At 36.4% G+C, this 7,505-nt stretch overlaps 1 long non-coding RNA gene across 2 annotated transcripts; it reads left to right on the top strand.

Annotated features, from left to right (window-relative positions):
- Positions 1-251: 251 nt before the first annotated feature.
- Positions 252-6,779, top strand: LOC121418612. 2 transcript variants are annotated; one of them, XR_005970484.1, is made up of 3 exons: positions 252-425; positions 3,171-3,262; positions 5,972-6,779. It is a non-coding gene; the product is annotated as an uncharacterized LOC121418612 (long non-coding RNA). The 2 variants fall into 2 exon arrangements; XR_005970483.1 differs by lacking the exon at positions 5,972-6,779 and adding an exon at positions 4,130-4,223.
- Positions 6,780-7,505: the final 726 nt, after the last annotated feature.

The raw sequence follows: 7,505 nt of genomic DNA, 5'->3' as shown, positions 1-7,505 counted from the left end.
GTTGGATTCGTCCATCAAGTGGTTATTGTTGATTAAAATCATAAATATTCAATTCATTGAGGAGGACAGGCGAAGGAAAAGGTGTCACATGGATTTAAAAACAAGTGTATTTCCATGTAACCCTGCACACTGGAGAAGGGAAATTAACAAGAGCTTGGAATGTGTACCGCTAAATTGGAGAGTTAGTTGTTGTTCTTGAACATGTCGTAGAGGTCATATATAGGAATGATGTCCCTTCTGACATGTCTGAAGGTTTCTAAAGGAATGTCTTTTGCCAAATAAGGCGCCGTGAGACCGCAGACATTAAACAGCGGACATATAGGACTGGTACCGGCACATCTGACAGAAAATTGGATATGCACGTGCTGAGAGAAAATACTACAAATCTCAGGATTGATTTCAAACACCAGTTTAATTATGACCGGGTAAGTAAAATGATAATAAGCTTAATGTTCAAAACAGTGTTAACAGCTTTTGAAACATTTTCAAAATGGCTCAAAGAAACGGGTATTTGCCAATTCACCTAAAGTGCCAATGACCGGGGTTTGCGAAATTTGATTTAAGGACAAGGTTTATAATCGGTTTTTATACATTTTTAAGGATGATGTCGCAAAATTTTAGATATTACTTTTCACTGAATAGTATAGGTTGTGGCCACTCACGCGTATTGCGAGGTTAGTATTAGTATACTAGGTTATTTTTAGGTTGTGGCACAACCTCGTTTTCAAGAGACAAATTTTACGGATCCTCATAGGAATTCATTTTTTGATAAGCAGATGATGAAGTATGAAGATGACTTTTTTTCCGCGGTGAAAGTATGTTTCTTCTTTTGAATTAAATGTGCATCCATCTTAATTGAAATCGACCAAGATTTAATTAATTAATAAGAATTGATACCAGTATGTGTCAAGTTTTGATTCATATCTCCCATATTAAAGCAGTTGTATGAATTAATATTGATTAATTATTGTGTGACACATGGGAAAATTAGAAAAGAAAAATACATCATGTCCCGGAGGACGGTAGGGGAAGGCGGGGTAAGTTGAGCATAGGGGCAAGTTGAGCCACCAGGCCCAGGCCAGCAATGAATGAGTCAGACATTGTGGTGGTGTCATGTATTGATGACCCATAGCATAACCCCTAACCCCACCACATTGTTTTCAACTTTGAAACAAAAAGTAGTTTTTTAGAGGGTAAAATAAGAATTTCAGCCAAAAAAGTAAAAAAGAGTGTGAAATAGATAAGTGCTTTATAAACACACACATCTTTAAATATAATAAATACATGATAACAACATTATTAGTCCAGGTATGGATCTTCATTCTTGTCATAGTCTTTTATATGATGGATGCATAATAAATGTGTGGATACAAAATTATCGCACTAAGTTCGGACTGGGGTAAGTTGAGCCAAACAGCATGGGGCAAGTTGAGCCATGGTAATTCCTATGGTAATGTATCTTAAAAAACAAACAAACCATAAAAATCGATTGAAATGCTGGCTGAAAGGAGTAAATTTACATGACTGCTCTTTTCCTTTTAAAGGATGTTAGTATTTATAGAGAATTAGCAAGTAAAAAGACTTTAAACAAAAAATTGACATGCTGGTTTTCCCCTCATACATTTTGTACATAGTTTTTGTGGCCCAACTTACCCCAGAAGGTGGCTCAAACTTACCCCATATATGGGGCAAGTTGAGCCATTTGACATTGTTTTTTTCAAAGGTCACGATGACTTTCAGTGTGGGGATAGAGAGTTATATATAGGTGGAAAATATTTCAGAAGAATTGAATTTCAAGGCAAGGTACTTATTTCGACAAGATTAGTAATCATATCAATTCTAACATGCAAAAAGCAAAAACTGTCACAACTTACCCCGCCTTCCCCTATACAGCACAGGGGCGATTGCAGGATTTTCCAAAGGGGGGGGGGCATTTTCTCGAGAAAATTTGACAAGCAAAAAAAAAAGGTATTCACTTTCAATAAAAAAAAAGGGGAGGGGTTCCCCCCCCCTTTTTTTTAACGGCATGTTTACATTACAATTTTTTTCTTTTTGTGTCTCTTAAATGGGGGGGGGGGGCAGTATGATTTTAAATGATTTTTAAACAACTTACGAGTCAGTTCTGCATAATTCAATGGATTATGTAGGCCTACATGTACATAATTATCTTCCCGTTCCACTACCTCGTTATTTTTTTATTACACATAAAGTTTTATCAATTCATATCAAAGATTTTCAAATCCCCCTTTTAAATGAATTTTCAAATCATCTCCGTCAGAGGGGAGATGATTATTTAAACCAATTTTGTGATAAAGTTATTAATTCAAAGTTCTGAGTTACAAGTATACTCCAGAGTAAATTAACTGAAGTCAAAACTCTGCAAAAAATGTCTACAGTTGAAGTGTAATGAAGTAGAAAAGTAATCGCCGTCATCTGCATATCACCAAAACATTCGTCATGAAAAATAAAATATGTGTACAAGCAGGTGTTGCGAAGTAAGACATGTAAAATACAGTATTCAACATAATAATATGAAACAAATGTAAAGAGAGAAGTTTTCAAGTTTCTACAAGAAAATGTAAATAGTGTATTGGAAAGAAAGGTAAGATATCAGTTTAAAACATGGAGGTATACCTCAAAAGAAGCAGGTATAAATAAGATCAATCATTGAAACAATAGTATATAAGAGTAATGGATCAGTAGTTTTCAATCATTATATTTACAATGTGGGCCATCTTCAAAAGTTCATTTACAATTGTGTTATATATGCTTCATACACGTTATGAGCAAAGTGATGTTTTCTACCTGTTCTAACATATTTTAAAGTTTCGCTTGATTTCACAAAACATGCAGTTTTTAAAAATGAGCTCCTGTTTCCCGCTCGCATGATTTGTAAGGAAATATGCGTATATCCCACATTGAACATTAGGTATTTCAGCAAGCGCTTCGCGCCCGCATTATGTGCCTATATTAATGGCATAATGGCATCGTGATCACAAATTCCTACTAAAAGTCTTTGTTTAATAAAATAATATAAATAACAATATAATAACAATATTGATGGAAATGGTAATGATAATACTAATAATATGCATGTGAACAAAATAATTCCAGAATATATATTTGGCGGATCATTTCATTTGTGTTACTATATTTATTTTCTTTTTCAGTATGATTGGACTGAACTTTGACTTCAATCTAACTACTTTTATAGCGCATGGTGTCTTCATGTAGGCATATACTGGATGCTACTAAAAATAAGGTGAGCTTGTGTTGTACAAAAATTCTCACAAATACTTGAGTAAAACTGTTATGGCTGAGTACATTTTTAATCAATTTCGTTTACATAAGTTGAATTGTACACAAGGGCGGAAGTCTTTCCCCATAGGTAAGGGGGACCAGGGGCTGGAAAATTTGACAAGCCAAAAAGAAAGAAAAAAAAGGTTATCTTCCCAAATGTAAGGTCGTTTCGACCAAAATAAATTTGACAAGCCCCCCCCCCCCCCAAAAAAAAAGGTTATCACCCAAAAAGTAAGGTCATCTCGTCCAAAATACATGTTTTATTTCGATTTTGAATGATTTATTTCTTTCCATCATAAAAGACCAAACATAGTAGGGGGTTATCTGATATTCTGATATCCCCCTATATTTTGGGTAGGTGGGGGGGGGGACGCGTCCCCCTGTGATTTCCGCCCATGATTGTACAGAAAAAAATTGAGTGACACTGCATGTGATGGGGAAAACGGAATGAGTAAGCCTAACCCTATGGTGGAAATCAGAAAGGAAATATTAGCCTCTTTTCTTCCGATAATTTGCATGAAATGTGGGCACATTTACTGATGATTAGTCTATACTTTCTTATAAAGTGCTTATTGCGTACTTTATCAGAATGACATTTTCATAGCATATCATATTCATGGTATGTAATACGAATCACATTCAATGTTGAACAATCTTACAATTATTTCTTTTTCTTCAGTTTGGAAGTTTGTGAAATCTGAAATGTCTTTAAGTCTTCGGCCCAATATGCCTGTGAAAATAATGTTCGGTTGGGTCACGATTGTTTTGCCTGAAGTGAGGCTCTTGTGGATGTAGTATTTTTAACGTTGTCATTTTTCTCTTTATATAGGGTAAATACACGGCGAAAATCCATACGGCTTGCATCTTTAGCTGATTTTGGTTCTGGATGTGAAGGTCATAGGTTTGAGACCCATTTCAAAATTATATTCTCATGAGACCTGGTGTCTGATAAAGAAAAGCATTGCAAGTGCAGCTCAGGAGAGTAGGGGAAGGCGGGGTCCCGGGCGGGGTAAGTTGTGACACTTTTTGCATTTTGCATGTTAGAATTGATATGACTGATAATATAGAAATAAGTACCTTGCCTTTAAATTTGATTCTTGGGAAATATTTTCCACCTATATGTAACTTTCTACACCCCATAATGAAATTCATTGTGACCTTTGAAAAAAACGATGTCAAATGGGTCAACTTGCCCCATCTGTGGGTAAGTTGTGCCACCTTCAGGGGTAAGTTGAGCCACAAAACCTATGTACAAAATGTATGCGGGAAGAACCAGCATGTCAATATTTTAATTTCAAGTCTTCACTTGCTAATTCTCTATAAATACTAACATCCTCTAAAAGTAAAAAAACTGCCATGTGAATTTGCACCTTTCTGCCTGCAAATCAATGGCTTTTCAAGGTTTTTTTTTTATTTATTATTATACATTACCATGAGAATTACCATGGCTCAACTTGCCCCATGTTGGCTGGCTCAAAGTACCCCAGTCTGAACTTAATGCGATATTTTCACATCCACACATATCTTAAGCATCCATCATGTAAAAGACTATGGCAAGAATAAGATCCATACCTGGACTAACAATTCTTATTTCTTTGTTTTATTTAAAGACGTGTGTGGGTAAAAAGCACTATTTTACACCCTTCTTTCCTATTTTTGCTGAAATTTGTATTTTTCCCTCTAAAAAAAGTACTTTTTTTTCAAAGTCGAAAACAATGTGGTGGGATAAAGGGTTATGTAATGGGTCATCAATACATGACACCACCACAATTTCTGACTCATTCATTATTGGCCTGGGGATGGTGGCTCAACTTGCCCCTATGCTCATCTTACCCTGCCTTACCCCTTTAGTTTTATTAAGTGCAAGTAAGTGATTTTTTACTGAGACTGTTACTCTCTTCCCCTCTCTTCCAATCAGATGCAAGGCTTTTCAGTGGCATTTTACAGCTATTGCGAAATATGACAAGCACTCTTCACGATTTCTTCTCTCACAACACTTTAAACATACTTTCTCTCGTTCCGTGTTTTGGATAGTTTCCTAATGTGTTTTATTAGCAACACAATTTACCAACACATTTGGAAATTGGTCTTAACGCATTTCTTTACACCGAGACAATTAATTGTTTGTACCAATTTTCACGAGTACTGGTCATGAACTAATTTATGCTGTAAAATGGCAACACAATTTCTGACACAAATACACCTTTACTTCATGTACCAAATTTCAGGGACACAGGTCATAAACTGAACAAGTGATTCGATCTTAATGCTTTAATATGTCATTACCATGGAAATGCATTTTCCAACACATTTGGAAAATGGATCTTGCATGTCGCTCAAGACAAAATGTTTGTTTCAAATACCAGGAGCGCTTGTCAAAAACTAAGGAAGACGTTCGATATCCGCAAGACTTTTACCTAGATTTTCCACAATTATTTGTTACTATATGGCAACACATGATTAACTTTGTCATTGTTGTAACTACCATGGAAACCTTGATGGCGATTTGCTGCTAAGCTCTGTTATCATAGTAGTTTCCATAACATATATAATGAGAATTTACCATAGGCTAGTTGTAACTCTATGAAAGAGGCTCTGTATGTCTAATTATTGTTGGAGGTCATAATTGTGTAATACTGTTTCACTCCTTTTCCTTTTCTGTTTCCATCAGCGTAAGAATTAACCTGGTATCGACCAAGACTTATATCACATTGAATACGATTGATGACCACCTGATCCATGTACATCTGACTGATCTGAGCCTCAATTATGCCAATTGTTAAGTGGAAAATGGCTCTTGCTCAATCGTGTGTACATGTGACCATGGACCTGCGATCTGCTCAACGAGTAATGGAAGAGGTTATCAGGTGGACAAGATGATGTTGCTTGGAAGGCATCCGCATGTGGTAATCTTACGGTGAGAATGAGGTCTGACGTCATTATTGAACGGCCAATCCGATTTCCCCACTTGAGATGAGCCAGTTTTACCGGGAGGAGGAATATAGGGGGAATATAGGGTCTGGGCAGTGGACTTTGGTTGAGGGATACACCAAGCCGATACAGTGGTTACAAATTTACCCGATCGATGCAGACTCATCATGGTGAGGATTGATCAATCCAGGACGTTGGTCATCCGCGGCCCGCGTGACTTTACGTTACATAACGGGAATGTTCTCGAGGACGTTCAAAAATGCTTTGTACAATATACAAGATTTGTTGATCAAAACAGGTCAACCAAAATCGTGTCGCCTTCCACACATGCGACAACGTTACTAATTTCAATGTAGTGGCGTTATTCAGGTAAAATGATGTAAAGGACGAGGTAACATAACATCCGTCTCACCATGCTTGTAGCAAAATTTACATTACCTATAGACAGGGCCTATAGATGCTCGAACTGAATTCTGGGCTCCGTAACACAAAGGTTTGCGATGAATTGCAAATATGAAAAAACCGCTCTGATTGGTCCCTGGTCAATATTTTAAACCTAATGCGCGTGTAACATTGATAATGATTGGTCAGTCGATTTAGCGATTGATCGCTAATCTTTGTGTTACGGAGCCCAGTTTAGGTATTTATCGTTCTTGAGGAAATTCCCGTGCTGTATTATGTAACGTTTTCGCTCCGCGTTGTACGGAGGGTTCAATAACACAGTATTGAAAATGCTCGTCAAATGAATGACAAAATCGAAGTACGGCTGCTGGGAGGACTTAATTTGTCGAAAATTGGTGAAATGGAACAGCAGTTTCGTACTAATTTTCGGAGCTGACGAAAAATTGCAAATGATAATCGTTTGTCCAGAGTCAAGGACGAAACTGCTGTTTTGATCCAGTAATTTTAGACAAAGACTTCTTGGCTGTTTGTTCCCATGAAGGACACACAAAATGAAAGACTTTAACGGGATTTATTCTCTTCCGTTCTTAAATTGGAGAGTATTATGACCGCATATTATACAAGAGCCTTTGGTTTGTTATGCTACCGTTGCTCCCATCTTCCCAATAATCGATCAAAATCATTTCAATCTGTTTGAAAATAGTTCAAATCATGCATAAAATTAGTATAAATGTGTGTTTAAAAACTTAAAATTGGTGCAAGTGTTAATACTTTACATAAAACATACCAAAATTATTTTGACCAATATCTAATTATTTTGACAACCTTAATAACGTGCTAAATGTCTGTGCCGGTGTCTATGAAAACTATAC

Source organism: Lytechinus variegatus, chromosome 7 (assembly GCF_018143015.1).
Source record: "Lytechinus variegatus isolate NC3 chromosome 7, Lvar_3.0, whole genome shotgun sequence".
In the NCBI taxonomy this organism is placed as follows: domain Eukaryota; kingdom Metazoa; phylum Echinodermata; class Echinoidea; order Temnopleuroida; family Toxopneustidae; genus Lytechinus; species Lytechinus variegatus.
This window is presented reverse-complemented; position numbering and strand designations above follow the sequence as displayed.